Source organism: Puma concolor, chromosome D1 (genome assembly GCF_028749965.1).
Source record: "Puma concolor isolate L17-30 chromosome D1, mPumCon1.1.hap2, whole genome shotgun sequence".
Lineage (NCBI taxonomy): Eukaryota > Metazoa > Chordata > Mammalia > Carnivora > Felidae > Puma > Puma concolor.
Window position 1 is genome coordinate 115,800,580 of NC_141676.1, and position 17,827 is coordinate 115,818,406.

The 17,827-nt window shown below is 46.3% G+C and overlaps 2 long non-coding RNA genes across 2 annotated transcripts; one reads left to right on the forward strand and one right to left on the reverse strand.

Annotated features, from left to right (window-relative positions):
- Positions 1-1,582, reverse strand: LOC147577011 (uncharacterized). Its single transcript, XR_015240605.1, has 3 exons — positions 1,068-1,582; positions 469-549; positions 1-184 (listed from the first exon to the last, which is right to left on the reverse strand). It is a non-coding gene; the product is annotated as an uncharacterized LOC147577011 (long non-coding RNA).
- LOC147577012 (uncharacterized) lies at positions 1,237-8,741 on the forward strand. The gene is made up of 3 exons (XR_015240606.1): positions 1,237-1,664; positions 8,313-8,405; positions 8,601-8,741. It is a non-coding gene; the product is annotated as an uncharacterized LOC147577012 (long non-coding RNA).
- The last annotated feature ends 9,086 nt before the right edge of the window (positions 8,742-17,827 follow it).

Sequence of the window (17,827 nt, forward strand, 5' to 3'; positions counted from 1 at the left end):
TTTATCACAATACAGTATATTCTTTTAATCATTGAATTCAGTGAGCTAGTACACATTAGGATCTTTGCATCGGAATTCACCAGTGAGACTGGACTGTAACCTACTTTTAGTGTACTGTCTTTCATCAAGTTTTCATACGAGAGGTAAATTGGCTTCATGAAAGGAAATGGCAATCGTATCCTTCCTAAAGAAAAGAAATAATAAAACTAAGTTTACAAATCAGTAAGATGGAGAATTTTCAAAAGTAAAAACGATTACCCAAATTATAATTTGTTCTTTTAAAAAGAGACAGATAACCAGTTGCCCACACTCCCCAGTCTGCCCTGGAGGGCTCCACGTGACACTCGCTGTCCTGGTAGTTAGTAACAGCAGCCCCTGTCACCCACAATACCTTACCCACGGGGTGGACCTGCCACGACGGACGTGGGTTTGATGCTGTGCATGAGCCGAATCACAGGGTAAACTTACCTGGTCTGTCTGGGTTGTAGGCTTCTCACTGGCAGTGTAGAAATCGTAACATTCACCTCACTGGGAAGCTGGAAGTGCACCCTAAATAAAGCAAGTAAACTGTCAACATCTACACAAAAGTAAGTTGACTCCAGCACCAGTGACTGCCGTCCCTGCGACCCACCAAGTGGAGCCAGGATCCCAGCGCCCAGACTCAACAGAAGAATCCCAAAGCCATTTTGACCAGAGGCAGGGGACTCCGTGTGAGGCCACACCACCACGAAGTGACAGAAAAGACACGTGTTGCTCTCCTTCCCCCAATTCCTGGCACAGGCCTCCTGATACCCTGGTAATGTCCTGGCTGATCGGAGTGTCTTTTTCTTGTATGAGGTGACCCCAGGGGGTGTCCTTTCACCACAAAGACCAAGCCAGGATTAGGAGCTTGAAATTTCAGCACCCTCACCTTCCATTCTCTCGGGAAAGGAGAGGGGCTGAAAATGGACTGATCATGCCTAAAGCAAGGGGCTCAGAGGGCTCCCATGTCGGTGAACACATCCACATTCAGGGAGGGTGACACCCCAACTCCAGAAGCTCCTGTTCTGGGGCCTCCCAGAACTCACCCCACGCGACTCTTCGTCTGGCTGTTCATCTGCACCTTTGTCGTGTCCTTCAATAAGCGGGTAAACGTGTTTCCCTGAGTTCTGAGAGCTGCCCTAGCAAATGCTTTACTCTGACGAGGGCGAGCGTGCGATCGCGAGATGTCCAGCCAAGGTGGACAGAAGTCGCGAGGACCCTGGGGACCCACCCCTCATGACCCACAACTGAAATGGGGGTTGAGGAACAGAGTCCCGGGACTGAGCCCCGACCGGGTGGGATCTGAGGCCTCCTCAGGGACACAGCGTGGGGCTGAGCGAAAACGTGGGACACGTAGCTGGACGTTGGGGAGAACCGGTGTCAGAAACGCGCGTGGGCATGCGCACCGGCGGGCGGGGAGCTGACGGCGGCAGGCGGGCAGGGAGAGGTGCGCATGCGCACGGGCCGGCGGGACCCAGGACGCTGCAGGCCTCCAGACGCAACGCGAGGGGTTCCCCCGGGAGCACCTCCTTCAGCGCCGGGGTTTCAGAGCTTGGGCCAATATTCCAGAGTCCAAAATGTGTCAGGGAAACTGCCAGAAGCGGCGGAGCCGACAGCACGGTGCCGACGAGGACCACAGGCAGGTGAGGCCACGTGGGCCCGAGCGGCCCCAGGGCGTGACTGGAGGGGGTGCGAGCTGCTGGGGCGGCGGACGCTGGCCCTCTTTGGCCCGAGGTGCCGCCAGTTTGGAGGCCACGTGACGCTGCCCCACGGGTGAGGGCCACGAAGAGAGGTCATGATTCTCGCGTCCCCAGGTTTGCGGTCTTAGCTGCAAACCTGCAGCGGATCCGGGCTCGGGGCTCAGGCTTGTATCTGCGGGTCTCTCGGTGGCCCTTCCGCACCGGTCTTCCCCGCCCTTCCACCCGCCGCGGGCCCCGACCCCGCACCGCTCACCGGTGACCCGGCCGGCCGGGAGGTGCCTTCTCTCCCATCTCGTCTTGGTGCGCTTTATCTCGGGAAGGAGACCCGTGCGGGACGGAAGGGAGTCCCCTCTTCCGTCTTACTCTCCAGGGGTGCCGGTGGGACGGGGACGGCATTGCTCACGCGTGTGCGAGGACCTCGGGGTCACAGCAGGGCCACCAGCCAGGCCGCGGTACCTGTGTCCCTGCCCCGGCCCCGCGAGGGTTAGCACCGGCTCGCTGGGGACAGGTCTGGTATTCCCCGCCCCCCGCCCTCCGGACAGGCTGACCCCGCCGCCTCCCTCCGGGATTCGCCCTCCTTCAGTCCTTCCTCCACTTCAAGGCTCAACCCCAAGGTCAGCTCCGCTGTGAACTTTGCCTCCGCTCTCCCCTGTCATCTCCCATCTTCCCTCCCCACTTAGTATCTGAGGTTGCCAGTCTCAACGTCCTTATCCAAATGTCTGTCACAACACCCGTGACACTTTATTCTCTCTAGCTGATTGTGGCTGTGTCCCTCCAATGGACTGGAGCCTCCTTGAGGACAAGGACTTGGTCAAAGTTCTTCTGTAACCCAGTCAACATAATAAAGTAGCCAGCACATAATCGGTCACACTTGGTTTCTTTTATCCCCTCTGCAGCCAAATGTAGAGGAAAGTCAAAACCTTTATTCAGAACAATTAGAAATCCCGCCGTTTCCACCGTATTTACCACTTCCTCTCTTCACCAGATGTCTCAGGAAAGAATAAACAAAGTCAGGCAGAAAGTCAATTTTTTGGGTACAGACATGTGTATGTTTCAAAAGGATAAGCAATTACATCTTCCTTACAAAAGGAATTGTGTCTTAAGGCCACAGAATAAAATAGGTAAAAAGGGGATTGTGAGAGTTACTTTGCATTTTGTTCAACATCTACTTGTGAATAAGTCAGTTTGCAGATAATCCAGTTGAATCGCTGGTTTTCAAACCCATTTTCCTAAAATGGATCTGCTTTTTTGTAACTGGGAACTTCCTGGAATGTGGACCATAAGCACATAACTTATTTTCACGTTAATGACAAGCTTATCTGTCAACCATCTGCACCCATTACTTTGGACAGAATCTTCCTTTGTGAACATGCCCCTCAGAGAGTGGTAATTTAAACCAGGAACAGGCACAGTGCAGCCCAGGGTCAGAACCACACCAGAGTATTTCCAGAAAGCCCTAGACCTTATCCTGGGAACACGGCTAACTACAATAGGTCTTTCCTTCCTGTAAACATCCCCACCTTTGAAATCCTTCACCAACCTCACTGGTTTTCCGAGTATGGCCTGGCCCTGGCATCATCAGCAACGCCTGGGCCTGGTGACTGGTTAGAAATGCAGACTCTTGAGTTCCAGCCCAGGCCTGCGGGGGCACAAACCCTGCATGTGAGCGACTCCCCACATCCGGTTCCTTTACCTTCAAATGTTTTTAACCTTTTACAGTGTGTCCCACGTGTCCCCTCACAGCCGTGGGAGAGAGAAAGTCACCCTGCCTCTGGCCCGGCCCTCACCACTAGTGAGTGCACAAACAGTTTCGCAGAACATCCTGAGACCGGGCGGCTCCGTGAGCTTGTCTGAACACAGACAAAAACAGGAACACGTCCAAGCCACAAAAATAACCAAAATGTTTTCCATCCTAGCGGAAATGACTGCCGTTGTCTCTGGGCCAGTGAAAGCTTTGGATTCTGTTCATCCCTGTCCTCGTCCTGTACCCACTCATAGAATTGCCCCTGCTTGAGGACAGCATCCAACCATGTCTCAGTATGACCTAACAGAAGCCGAGATCCTCCCCAAAAAGTCCTTTTCAGTCACTTCTTGCTAACGTGTTGCAGGGTGCGCTGTCTCCCTGGATACACTGAGCAACAACCCTGCTTGCTCAGGAGCAGGTGCGTGCCTGCTGGTCTTTGACGGTGCCGACACGGGCGTTAATGCACAACCTTGCTGCTAGTTCCCCTCCCTGAGAAGGTGATTCCCAGTCCAACCCAAGGCAGGGAAGAAACGGAGATACTCTTTAGAAACATTTACAGTAATGTGAGAGAGTGATTTTATTGAATCTAAAAGTAGGGCATCGGGCTGCGTTTTGTATACCAGTTTTATTTTCCTGCTCCTCATAATAGTGTCTTAGAAGTGATCAGCATTCAGTTTTTAAAAGAGAAAAGCAATTGGTTCTTCATCACCAGTTGTTTGAGAAGCACGGTCCCAAAACGTTCTCTGATACTTTTCTTTTTCAGCACTGCTCTCATATTAATCTTCTTAAAATTCTTTTTTTTTTTTTTAATTTTTTTTTTTCAACGTTTATTTATTTTTGGAACAGAGAGAGACAGAGCATGAACGGGGGAGGGGCAGAGAGAGAGGGAGACACAGAATCGGAAACAGGCTCCAGGCTCTGAGCCATCAGCCCAGAGCCCGACGCGGGGCTCGAACTCACGGACCGCGAGATCGTGACCTGGCTGAAGTCGGACGCTTAACCGACTGCGCCACCCAGGCGCCCCAGTCTTCTTAAAATTCTTTTTTTTTTTTTTTTTTTTTTAAATTTTTTTTAACGTTTATTTACTTTTGAGACAGAGAGAGACGGAGCATGAACGGGGGAGGGGCAGAGAGAGAGGGAGACACAGAATCGGAAACAGGCTCCAGGCTCTGAGCCATCAGCCCAGAGCCTGACGCGGGGCTCGAACTCCCGGACCGCGAGATCGTGACCTGGCTGAAGTCGGACGCTTAACCGACTGCGCCACCCAGGCGCCCCCTTCTTAAAATTCTTAAGTCACCTTAAAGTTATACCCTTTCTCAGTCATCTTTAGCATTACAATCTCCTCTGTTTTCCAGTTGGAGAGGAAACTAACGTAGCTTGAATATCTATCATATGTTACTAATTATACAAATTTAAATACACTCAATACCCAGGAAAGAATTTTTATTTTATTCTATTGTTTTTAATTTTTATTTATTTTTAAGTAATCTCTACACCCAACGTGGGGCTTGAAGTCACAACCCCAAGATTAAGAGTCGCATGCTTTACCGATTGAGCCAGCCAGGCGCCCCCCCTGGCCAGGAAAGAATTTTAAATAAGTATCAGCATCCTTTTCCAAAACCTAGTTCCCAATGTTTTTATGGGTGAATTTTTTTTTTAAACATCAAGGAACATATATATCGAATGTTATTTAGACAAGAATAAAGCAGGACAGGCTTCCTAATTAATTTTTTAGAGCCTGTCTAGTAGAACAAAGCTCATCAATACAGCATTTGAATATTAGAAGATGGTACCATTAGTATTGACGTAAAGGTGCTGTGCCAGACCCTTATTGGGATTGCTGCTTCTTTTTTGGCCGATGTCATCAGGTACCTACTGAGTGTTGGCACTGTTCTCAGCATGCAGCGGCTGCATTGGGGCCACCACCCCTTCTTTCCATTATAAGCATCGTCATCCTTGGCTACAGAAGTAGGGGGACACAGGTAGAGGCGATCAGAACTCCTCACCCCTCTGGAGTCAAGGGCGGCTCCAGAGGTGTGCTTATGGTACACGTAGAATAAATCCACTTTCCCCAGAATTGTTCTAACTGTAGGTAGCAGGGAAGTAGCCTTTTTTCCTTTGTCGTGAGTCATTAGGATGCGGGACAGACTGCCGGTAAGCTGCACCCCCCCACCTCCCCGTGCCTGGAGAGAATCTGTCTGACATAGTAGGTAACAGGTCAGTCCAAACTATGGGGATGCAAAAGGTACAAGAGCAAGGGAGAGACTCTCAACACTGTCCGTAGGGTTCCCTGAGGCCGGGTCTCCCCTGGCGCCCGCACCCTCCCTTCCCCTTCCTAGGGCTTGGTTTCATTCCTAATTCCCAAATTCCCGTTTTAGTTTAAGGTAGTTCGATTTCCTTTTCTGTCATTTTCCACCCAAAAGCCTTCGCCTGCACAGATCCTCAGTGAGCGGCGGGTGTGGTAGAAGGAGCGAGGGCCAGAGAAGGGACAGGTGCAGCCTTAATCCTGTGACCACTCTTCCCTTGGCCTCTCCGAGCTTCACGCGCTTTGTTTGCAAGCTGGGGTTAGAAACAGCCCACTCCTGAGAGTTCCACTCAAGTTCTGGAAGGGCAGGGAATACGTCTCACTTCCCTTCCTATGTCCCCAGCACTTAACCAATTGTCACAGACTGGGCCCTTCATAAATATTTATCGAATGAAACAACAAATGAAAGCTTAAATTGGGAGGTAAATGCCAGAGCGCTAACGCTCCTACCAAGGATGGCGAGCGCATGGGAGACTCACTTTTCTCTTCCGTGGGAAGACAGAAAAGAATCTGTCTCTACTCGGATCTGCTTGTCACTCGTCCCTAGTAGAAACTTCTGACTCACCATTTCCCCCCAGGCACAGTGCCTGGGAAAGGGCAGCTGGGAGAGTCGAGGCTGCAGAGGCAGCTAGAGGGAGGGAGGTCCCAGGCCGCCAGGAGACTCCTGCGACTACACTTCCTACCCACTGAGGAAGAGGCATGGCTGAAAGACGAGGGCCAGGAATGATGACTGGTATGTGACCAGCTTCCAGAAGGAAAGAGAGAGGAAGAAAACTAAGAGGACACTGGAATCTCCAGGCCTTTGCTCTTTGCTCTCCCAGGCCCTGGCCCCTGTGTCCCTCAAGGGCTCCTGCAGGGGAGGAAAAAGTTTTCCATCCCTCTCAGGGTCCCTGGTTGGATCCGGAAAGTAAACCGACAAGGACAGATTAATAGGAGCAAACAGTACAAATTTGTTTAATAGAAGTTTTACGTGACCTGAGAACTTTCATAGGGAAATGACCAGCGTTTTTACACCAGGTTTGATGGTGAGGGGACAGGATAGACAAATGGGATAGGACAAAGGGGATGAGGGGGTGAGCTGGAGGAGGCCTAGCCAGGCCTGCCTGTTGGGATTCTTCTCCCTCACCCCGGAGGTGAGGCTGCTCCCTTCTCTCCTCGTATAGGGAGGACCCCTCTCACTGGAGGGTCTCATGACCTGCACTGGGGAGAAGGATCAGGGGAGGCCAGAGAGACCGCCCGCTTCTGCCCTCTTCTAATGCTGTCCCTCATCTTTCAGGGTAGTGTGTCCTGAACCCCGTCACTTGAAAACCAGAGGTTGGTTTAGCAAAGGTCCTCATGGAGAAAGCCAGCTCTTCGGCCTGTTTGTATTTTTGCTTTTCTCACTTCCCGTTTAGCCTTTGAAGATTCCTAACTTCATCAATTTGTTGAAGTCTAGTTTTCTAAATGTCCCTTTATCCTTTATCCAGCATTTGTATGCGTTTTCACTGTGAAAGTCAACTGAGGTGTCTAGGATGTTGTATTGCCAGTGACCGTGGTAATTCTACTTGACCATTCTCACAGAGTTTCACTGATTTCATTTCAAAAAGGTTCCCTTTATTTAGTGTTTTCTCTCTTTATTATCACAGAAAATCTTAATGTTTTAGTCTACCTGGTCTTTCCTCTCATATTTCATCATTAATTCTAGGGTTTCCCAGACTTCTTAAAACTTTCTGATGTTTAAAGCAAATACGTGCTCAGGAGTGTATACAGTTTTTATGAAACAGTCAGCAAAGTAGGGGCACCTGCGTGGCTCAGTCAGTCGAGCATCCAACTTCAGCTCAGGTCACCAAGTCACGGTTAGTGAATTTGAGCCTCATGTCAGGCTCACTGCTGTCAGCACAGAGCCCACTTCAGATCTTCTGTCCTCCCTCTCTCTCTGCCCCTCCCCGATTCACGTGTGCACTCTTTCTCTTTCTCTCAAAAATAAATAAACATTAAAAAAAACTAATAATTTTAAAAATAAAATAATCAGTCAAACAAAGTAGTTAAGAGCATGAGTTCTGGACGCAAACGTCCTGGCTTTAAATACCCTTTGCCACTTAGCTGTGTGGCCTGTCCCTTGGACTTCCTCGTGTATAAAAAGGGGATGATAATAATAGTACCCCTCCTTGTTGGGGACTGAGTTAGTTAATATATGTAATGTTCTTAGAACATGGCCTGCCGCTCATAAGAGCTATATTGTGTTGATTTCATTCAAATTATAATTCTGACCAAATTATTAAAATTATTACTGCTATCCAGCACCTGTCAGTGACAATATTTATAAATCAGTAACATTTTTGCATAATCCTAGAGGCTTGAGCCTTACTGGCTGGAGAAACTGTATGAAACCATGCTCCTAGGAAGCATAGGGAAGCTAGACCTAAGTATTTTAGACGAAGACAGAAGTAACATTGACCACATGCTGAGCCAGATGCTACAGTAGGGGTTTTCTATGAATTGTCTCATGTCTTCTTTCTAACATCACTTTGACAGAGGTGCTCTTATTATTCTCATATCCCAGCTGAAGAAATGGAAGTTCTGAGAAACTAAGGGGCTTCCCTGATGCTTGCAGATGAGGCAAGGACGGATGGAGAATCGGGTTTTGGACGCCACAGTGAGTATGTTTAGCGGGGCAGATGCCCAGCCTCACATCTCTGGAGTCAGCACATGCTCATGTCCTCTGAATTCATGGGTACGGTTCCACATTGCTGTTGGATGGGACATAAGACACTCCTTTGTCAAATAAGTCCTCCTGGGGCTCCTGCATGGCTCATTCGATTAAGTGTCCGACTCTTGATTTTTGGCTCAGGTGATGATCTCACGGTTCGTGAGTTTGAGCCCCACGTCGGACCTCGCACTGACAATGCAGAGCCTGCTTGGTATTCTCTCTCTCCCTCCCTGTCTGCCCTTCCCCTCCTCGTTCTCTCTCAAAATAAATAACTAAACTTAAAAAAAATAAGCTGTTTCCAAAACGTGTGTGTGTATGTGTGTGTGTGTGTGTGTGTGTGTGTGTGTGTGTATACACACATATTTATCAGTACTCCTCATTCTCATTTCACCAAAGAGGAAACTAGAGCTATACGTCTGTGGCTTGGGCTCCACAATTAGAAGTGGCAGAAATGAGGCCAGAAGTTCAGTCTTCTAACACTTAACGGCAGTGTCATTCACTATGCCTGTCTTAACCCTGAAGTCAGGCTTTTTTCATTGGTGTTTTATAAATACAGTATCTGATTTATTTGATATGGGGAAAATACAAATTGTTTTGTTAATACAGAAACCCAGGGAGTTGAAAATTAGATACTTTATTATTGTTAAACTTACCTTTTACAACAAGCAACAAGACAATTCAAAACCAGACAATCTGAACATAAGTATCTTCGAAGAAGTAACCGGTGTCTAACTATGTTAGATTATAATGCCACTGTCCTTACAGCCATAGCACCTTTCTAATATGCTAGAGGGTCACCTAAGCCATCTGGTTAATAAGAAATAATATTTTAAGCCTCAGTACAACTTCCTTCTTCCACTGAAGCCTACTCACCTGTGAACAGATAGAATACAAAATACAGTATAAATTAAGACCAAGGCCACCCTGAATGAGACCGTGGGTCACCACCTCCTCAGGAGCTCACGTCACCAGTCCCTGAGCTCCAGGCACCCAGCGAGGCCAGCGCTCGGTAACAAGAGTGCACAAGACCCGGAGGCCCTCAAGCAACTCAGATTCCGACGTGTTATCTCTGACACTTGGAGACTGGAGTGTCGCAGCTAGCTGAGCAGCTAAGCCTTCCCTTACCCCAGCCTGTGGGGGTCCTCGTGTTCCACAAGGAAGGGAACTTGACGTTCTCATCTTCGTGTCCCCAGGACCGGGCACAGAGCCCTAATGCAGAGTGGGCAGGGATACCTGTCTTTGGAATGTTGTAACAGATGAACGAAGGAATCAGTGAGTTCATGGATGTTGCTGTGACTGTGTGACTGTGTCAGGGACAGGATGGTTCAGACGTGGCATCTTCTTCCTGTGGTCACAGACAAGGTCCATGTGCAAACACCAGAAGATTTCTGTTCACCTCAAACTCAATATGAACCAGTCATATGAGATGTGGCTGATAAAAAATTATGAAATAACTTGCAGTTGAGTTAACTGGAGTATGGTGCTCAAAAGGGAGAAAGTTAATAGGGCATTCTTCCCTCTACAGTCACTTCCAAATGTTCCAAATGCCGTGCTCAATTCAAAGGGGAGTGATCTTTCTTTCCCAGATAGACACTCTCCCCGTTGTTCTGTCTTCTTTTCTTCCACTGGCTTGCAGCTTTGTTTGGTCCTCTCTTTCTAGCTCCTTTAGGTGTAAGGTTATGGTGTTTATTTGAGACTTTTCTTATTTCTTGAGCAGGCCTGCATTATTATAAACTTCCCTCCTGGAACCACTCTTGCTGCATTTCAGAGATTTTGGACTGTTGTATTTTCATTTTCATTTGTTTACATGTATTTTTTAATTTCTTCTTTGATTTCTTGGTTGACCCATTCATTCTTAGTAGCATGCTGTTTGCTCTGCCTGTATTTGTGTATTTCCAGAGTTTTTCTTGTGGTTGACTTCAAATTTCATAGCATTGTGGTCAGAAAAGGTGCATGGTATGACTTCAGTCTTTTTGAATTATTGAGACTTCTTTTGTAGCCTAAAATGCAGTCTCTTCTGGAGAATGTCCCACGTGCACTTGAAAAAAATGTGTATTCTGTTGTTTGGGGACGGGCATGTTCTGGATATATCTGTTAGGTCCATCTGGCCCAGTGTGTCATTCAAAGCCACTATTTCCACACTGATTTTCTGTCTGGATGATGTATCTATTGATGTAAGTGGGGCATGAAAGGATCCTACTATTACTGTATTACTGTCAATTTCTTCCTTTATGTCTGTTAATATTTGCTTTATGTATTTAGATGCTTTCATGTTGGGTGCATACGTATTTACTATTGCTACATCCTCTTGTTGGATTGTTCCCTTTATCATCATGTAGTGACTTTCTTTGTTTCTTGTTACGGTCTTTGTTTTAAGGTCTATTTTGACCAACATAAGTATTGCTAACCCAATTTTTTAAAAAAAGTATAATATACTGGGGCACCTGGGTGGCGCAGTCGGTTAAGCGTCCGACTTCAGCCAGGTCACGGTCTCGCGGTCCGTGAGTTCGAGCCCCGTGTCGGGCTCTGGGCTGATGGCTCGGAGCCTGGAGCCTGTTTCCGATTCTGTGTCTCCCTCTCTCTCTGCCCCTCCCCCGTTCATGCTCTGTCTCTCTCTGTCCCAAAAATAAATAAACGTTGAAAAAAAAAAGTATAATATAACCTCAAGATTGAGTTAACGGTAGCATGGTGCTCAAAGGAAGAAAAGTTGGTAGAGGATTCTTCACTGCTGTGGCCACTTCCCAGACATTCCAAATGCGATGCTCAATTCAGAGGGCAATGATCTTTCTTTCCCAGATAGACCCTCACCCTCTTGTTCTGTCTCTTCTACCCACAAAAATCCTTCTCATCCTATCTTCCATCTCTCCATTGTCCTCAGAATTCTCTCCTGTTCCACAATACCACTCCCCGCAGTACCAATTTATTTCTCTTTCCCCTAAAGCCCTGTTACGTTACGGTGCTTATCTTTTTTACCTAATTTTTTCATTATTTATTTACACCTTATTTATCAAAAGAACACAAACTGCAGAGCACTGATCAAAGGCAATTGATTTTTATTATTTTTGTTGTACTTGCTCCCATGTGCATTTCATAGCATTCAATGACGATCTTCTAAAGGCCAGTGAGAGACCTTTGTCATTTCTTTCTTTTTAAATTACACACCACACCAAGCTAGTTGTTCTGGGAGAAGAACAGAAGTTACTTATCTTACCGTTGATTCAGACATCTACAAGCCACGACAAGAGGAAGCTGATACACTGGCCGGGAACAAGAGCAAACATTCTCACCGAGCCAGGAGCTGGGTTTTGCAACATCTCTTAGTTTATAGGTCTGTAGATATATTTTCATGTACATAAATAAGAGTTAAGCAACTAAGGATGTAAACACGTCGTTCCCAGAAGAGGAAATGCAAATGCCTAATAAAATAACCAAAGGTGTGCTGTCTCAGTTAATAAAAAGAGAAATGCAAATTGAACAAAATGAGACTCCATCACTTGCCTATCACGTTGGCAAAAGACAAAGCGGTAATGTTCAGTGTCAGCAAGAGTGGGAATATAAATTTGAAAGTACATTTCACAATGCTGATCAGAATTTTTAAAACACACATGCTCTGACTGAATAATCTCCTTGCTAAGAATACACTCCTCAAAATCACTTTTTCCGTGTCGCCAGGATATTGGCTGAGGGATGCGTGCAGTGCCGTAAATTTAAATTAGGAGAAATCAGAGGTAACCTAAATATCTGTCAAAATAATTAATTTTAAATAAACTATACCCATGCACTGATGCCACGCTGTCATCGCAAAGGAGGAAGCATATCTCTCTGTGTAGCTATGGAAACATGATCACAATATATTGTCCAATTAAAAAAGCAAGTTGTGAAACAATAACTACAGTGTAATTCTTTTTTGTGGAAAAAAAAGACCTGTTGTATGTTTCCATGTTCATATAATTGCACGTACAAATCTCTGCATAACTGTATGTGCAAAAACACACATACAAACAAAAACAGAGGTCTGGAGAGATAAAAACCTAACACCTGTGGTTACCCCTAGGGAGGTCAAACAGGAAGGACTTTTTTTCTTACAGACTTCTGTGTATTGTTTAAATTGTCTTTCAACTTTCATGTGATACTTATGACTTCTTTTGAAATAGGAAATAAACCTAGTAAAAGTAGAGGCTTTTAAACGTTGTTATAAAATGTTTGAATATTCAAGGAAGCAGTGATCAAACTTCAGAGACTTCATGCATGAAAAATCTATTTTAAGCATTCTTTAGAACTCTGTGCTCACAAAATTATTCACATATATTTGTGTCCGTTACAGAAAACTGAAACCCTGTGTGGCAGCCCAGAACAGTCCCTTCCGTGTGGTAGATGAGGTGAAAGGAACTAAATTAAGAAAAAGAAATTTCTCTGACACTTTGCTTTTAAAGCATTGACAACCCAAGTGTAGGGCTCTCAGAAACAATTCACCCAATCATTGGTTGATGTGAGGGGCCCCAAATTCAAATGCCACAGGACAGGCAAGTCAGGTAGCAACATCAGTGAGGCCAGCTGGGAGTAAGTAAAGAGGGAGGGATGTTTGGGGCGAGCACTGTCTCTAGCTAGTTGGGACTGCATCTTTCAATATTTTAAGAGGAATTAGACATGAGAATTTTTTATCGCAATACCCCTGGGTTTTACATTTTAGCAACAAATTATTTAAAATCTTAAGTGCTATGTTGGTAAACTGCAAAAGCCAAACAAAACACCTCTCCCCACTGGACTTGGCCCACAGTCTCCCACTTGCCATACTTGGGCTCCACTGTCCTCGCGGAGTCTAGGGGACTAGTTACAACACATCCTTCATGGCCCACATAGGCTTGCTCTTTCATGAGCCCTTCGGCCATGGTGTTCTAGAACATGGGTTCAAAGATAGTTTAGATATTTCTAAATCACTAACTGCAATCACATAGTATTTGTCTTCTACATCTGGCATATTTCACTTAGCATGTTTCCAGAGCCCATCCACGTTTCAGAACTTTGTTCCCTTTTGTGGCTGAAGAATATTCCATGGTATGGTGTATAGTGGGATTGTTTTTTGAAGCAGGCTCCACGCCCAACCCAAAATCAAGAGCGCACACTCTACGGACTGAGCCAGCCAGGTGCCCCGTCTTTTATAAGAAATGCATACTGGTCCTCATTTCCCTTTCCAGCAGGACAGCATCTAAATAAAACTCGTGGAATTTCCGAAGTCTGAGAAAGTTCAAGGTGTCTTTTGTTGTGTTAATGAGGTGGTTTTTGGAAAGTCCCTCAGACACTAAAGCAAGATAACTCGTAGCCAGGGGGACCAGCCAGGTGACTCACAGAAGGGGAGACCTCCAGGGAGGGGAGAGGGGCTGTAGGTAAAAATTCGGCCCACAGGTGATGATTACATCACCGTACCTATGTAATGAAGCCTCCATTAATACCCAGAAAGGACAGGGTTCAGAGAGCATCCCGGTTGGTAAACACTGTGGAGATCTGGCGGCCAGTGGCTCCCTGGAGCAGGCGAAGCCCCGTGCCCTATCCCCATTCCTTGCTCTGTCCTTTTATAGTAAGCCTGTCTGGTGGTTCCTGAGTTCTGTCCTTTTATAGTAAGCCAGTATTCCAGTGACTAAAGGGGTTTTCTGAGTTCAGTGAGCCACTCCAGTAAATCGAACCCAAGGACAGGCCCTTGGAACCTCTGATTTATGGCCAGTCGGTCAGAAGCATGACTAACAACCGGGGTGACTGGCAGCTGGCCACCGAAGTGTGTGTGTATTGGGCGTGGGAGAATTGAACCCTTCACCTGTGCCATCTGAAGCTCTCTCCAGGTAGGTAGTGTCAGAGGTGAATTAAACTGTAGCGCATACAGCTGGTGCCTGAGCATTGCTTGTTGGTGTAGGGAACTGAGTGTCGAACATTTTCCATGCGTTTACCACATTCGGTTTATCTCTTCCTTTGCTGATGGACGCTCGTTTCCCTTTGTCAATATTGTGAAAAATGCTGTAAATACTGGATTTACAATGTCTGAGTCCATTTTTCATTCCTTTGAGTAGATACCTGGGAGTAAAATTGTTGGGTAATAGGATGATTCTGTATTGGACTCTGGGGAACTGCCAATCTGTTTTCCACGCCATCTGCAGCATTTTACATTACCACCAGCAACGCATGTAAATCCCTTATTTTTACGATGAAGAAGTCAAGAGTAAAACTGGTTAGATAGCTTGACCTCATACACGGTAAGTCAGCTGCAGGGCTGAAATCAGAAACAAATACTGAGGTCCCAGGACAATCTTCTTTCCGAGGTTAACCTCACCAAGATACGAGTCATATGATCAGGCAAATGGCAGCGATGTCTGCACAAAGACTGGACCATTGGAAAGAGTCTCCTTAATATATCTGGGGGAAAGAATTTGAATAAGTTCTGGATTTTGCTCTCCATCATAGAATTTTGTTTTATTCTTTTCTTCCTCGGGTCTAAACTCAAGAGAAGATTAAATCATGCTTATCTTTCATCTAGTGCCCAACTAGGTGCCCAACACATTTTTTATCATTATTACACTTACAGTTCTAAAATTAAGGCTTAAAAGTATTACGTTATATGTAAAAATTTTAACTTTAGAAAAATGGGAAAATTAACAAAAGTGGAAAGGAGAAAAAAAAAAAAAAAGATTATCTGGAGAACTATCACCCCTGAGTGCTTTTTCCCCATGCTTTTTTTTTTTTTTTTCTAAGAATGGTGTTTTTTGTTTGGTATATATGGTGGAATTGTAGAATCTTCAAGTTTAAAAAAATTATTACAGTTTGGGAGAGGCAAACTTAAAAAATAGAACAGGAAAAATAGCTATTCATACCCAGCAAACCACAGGCAAACCCTCCTACCAACTCAGCAGCCCTCATAGTCTTATGACATCCCTTTTGGTGGTATGTTATTACTTATGTGTCCTATGGAAAACTTTGATTTATCCAAATATAAGAGCCTCAAGAGTTTGGCCACAGCTTATACCAATCTGTTCCTTCCTCCATGATGTCATTACAGTAGGTGCCCCTCAGAGAACTTGTGGATGATTTCTACTGACTTCACATCACCTTCGAGGTTAATACTCCCCTGAGTCTCAGATAAGGGGTGACCCAACCCAGTCCCTGAAGGGCTTCCCGTTCTGTGTAAGAAATTAGTTCAGTAATCACAGGCCGTTTAAACGTCATCCGAATCTTTGCCTAACTTGAAGAATACTGAGTGTAATTCCACATGTAACGTAATAGCGCTTCGTCCACTTGGCCCCATCCATCTCTCTCGGAGTCTTCAGCCCACAGGTGACTCAAAGCCCCGGTCTCAAAAGCATCACCGAAAACTCCCTCTAAATGTCATCCCTGTGTTTCTTTGTTTTGTTTTGCTTTTCTTTCCCCTTCCTTGGATTTCTTTTGCTTCTTCCGACCAATAAATTATAGCCCTTTGCATCATCTTGGCATCCGTTCTTGCTTCTTTGGCTCAGCCCGTCTCTCCTGGGCCACTGATTCTGCTTAACAAAGGTTCAGGATGGGGCTGGCACACTCCCCCCTCTCCTGGAAGGGGGACTTAGGAGTTAGGACTGGGGGAAAGGCCTGGGAGAAATCACAAATGCCTATAATGTATTACCTTGCTTTTATTACATGATGAAATTCTCATATATCATGTATTATTTATTTGGGGTGGGCTACATAAAAGGTCTTGGGAAAAATTACATGGCCACTTGAAAAGGTACAGTGATGAGTTTTCTTTGACGATGGAGGCCACTGCCTCCCTACCGTCCCCTCTTTAGGATGTCACCTTGAGGACACAGCAGACCTGGTAAAAGTGGCCTGAGCTTGTGATCTCACAAAGCAAAGTCTTGGGCCTCCTGTCCCCTGAAAGTGTAAACACTTACTGAGTCAGCTCACAGTCTCCCTCGGGTATGATGAGACCATCACAGGGTCTATCCTCTCGTCTCTCCTGCCTCTCCCCCACTTTCTGTATAAATTTACGTGAAAATCTCTCCAGACTCTGTAGTCACTTGTAGCTTACACCCATGCTATCGCTGATCATGCTTACCCAGCATTGAAATCATGTTCTCTTTCTCTTCTATGTTGTTACAGAGGGGGCTTTTGTTGGAATCTTTCTGTTCTATTTCCCCAGCATTGCAATGATCCTCCAACAACCAGTTTCGTCTCTTCAGCTATGGTTCTTACTTCCCGTCTGCTGTCACTGCAGGTGATAACCCCACGTGCACCTCTCCTGGGTGACAGTGGACTTCGGTAACGCCCAGCACTGCCCAGACGGAGCACCGCTGACCACGGAGACACCAACACACGATCATGGAAACTTGGTTCTACCGTGGCTCGCTCTGCCCGCGTTCTGGAGAGAGGCTGTCTTGCGGGACTCAGAGATGACAGAGGGACATTGAGGCCAAGTTCTGAGAGTGGCCCATTCCAAGGAATGGGACGTGGAACTATCGTCCACCCAGGTGCTCAAGCCACAAACCGAGGGGTCAGCCTTAATCTCTCTTTCTGTCACCCGCCACGTGCAACCGACTCCACACCCAGTCCACATCCCAAACCCATCTGCGGCTTCCGTTGTCGCCACTTCTATGGTGGTTGGAGACACCACACAGTAGGCCTCGGACAAGATTCCCCGTTTCTACTCTTGTTCCTTTAGAGAGCTGGTGTAGTCTTTTTTATTTTTGTATTTTTTAAATTTTTAAAAATGTTTATTTATTTTTGCAAGAAAGAGAGCCAGGGAGGGGCAGAGAGAGAGGGAGACACAGAATCTGAAGCAGGCTCCAGGCCCTCAGCTGTCAGCCCAGAGCCTGACACGGGACTCGAACTCCTGGCCGGTGAGATCACGACCTGTGCTGAAGTGGGCAATTAACCGACTGAGCCACCCGGGAGCCCGTGGCATAGTCTGTTTTAAAAATATAAATCATAACATATCACTTTGCCAATTCTCGAATGGCTCTCCATCATATGTAAATTAAAATCCACACTTCTCGCCTGAATAACCCCAACCCTCATCTTGTGCCTCTCTGCCCTTACTCACCAAGCTCTGGCCACAGTGGCTTCCTCTCTGCTCTCCCAACACCCCAGGCTTGGTTGAAATGTACTTCCCCTGGTTTTTTCACAGGCCTCCTTTTAAGGACTCAGCTTGACAGTTACCTTCTTAGAGAAAACTCCCCTGAGTACCTGTCCTGAAGTAACCACCCAGTTCCATCACACTGCTGTTTCCTCAGCACAGCGCTTACCTCTGGCGGGTCCTTGTGTGTATGTGTGTGCCTTCAGTCTCAAACTTTTGTGGAGTGGATGAAAGCTAAGGCCTATTCTTCCATCTCCCCGGTGGGAGACAGGAACTACTG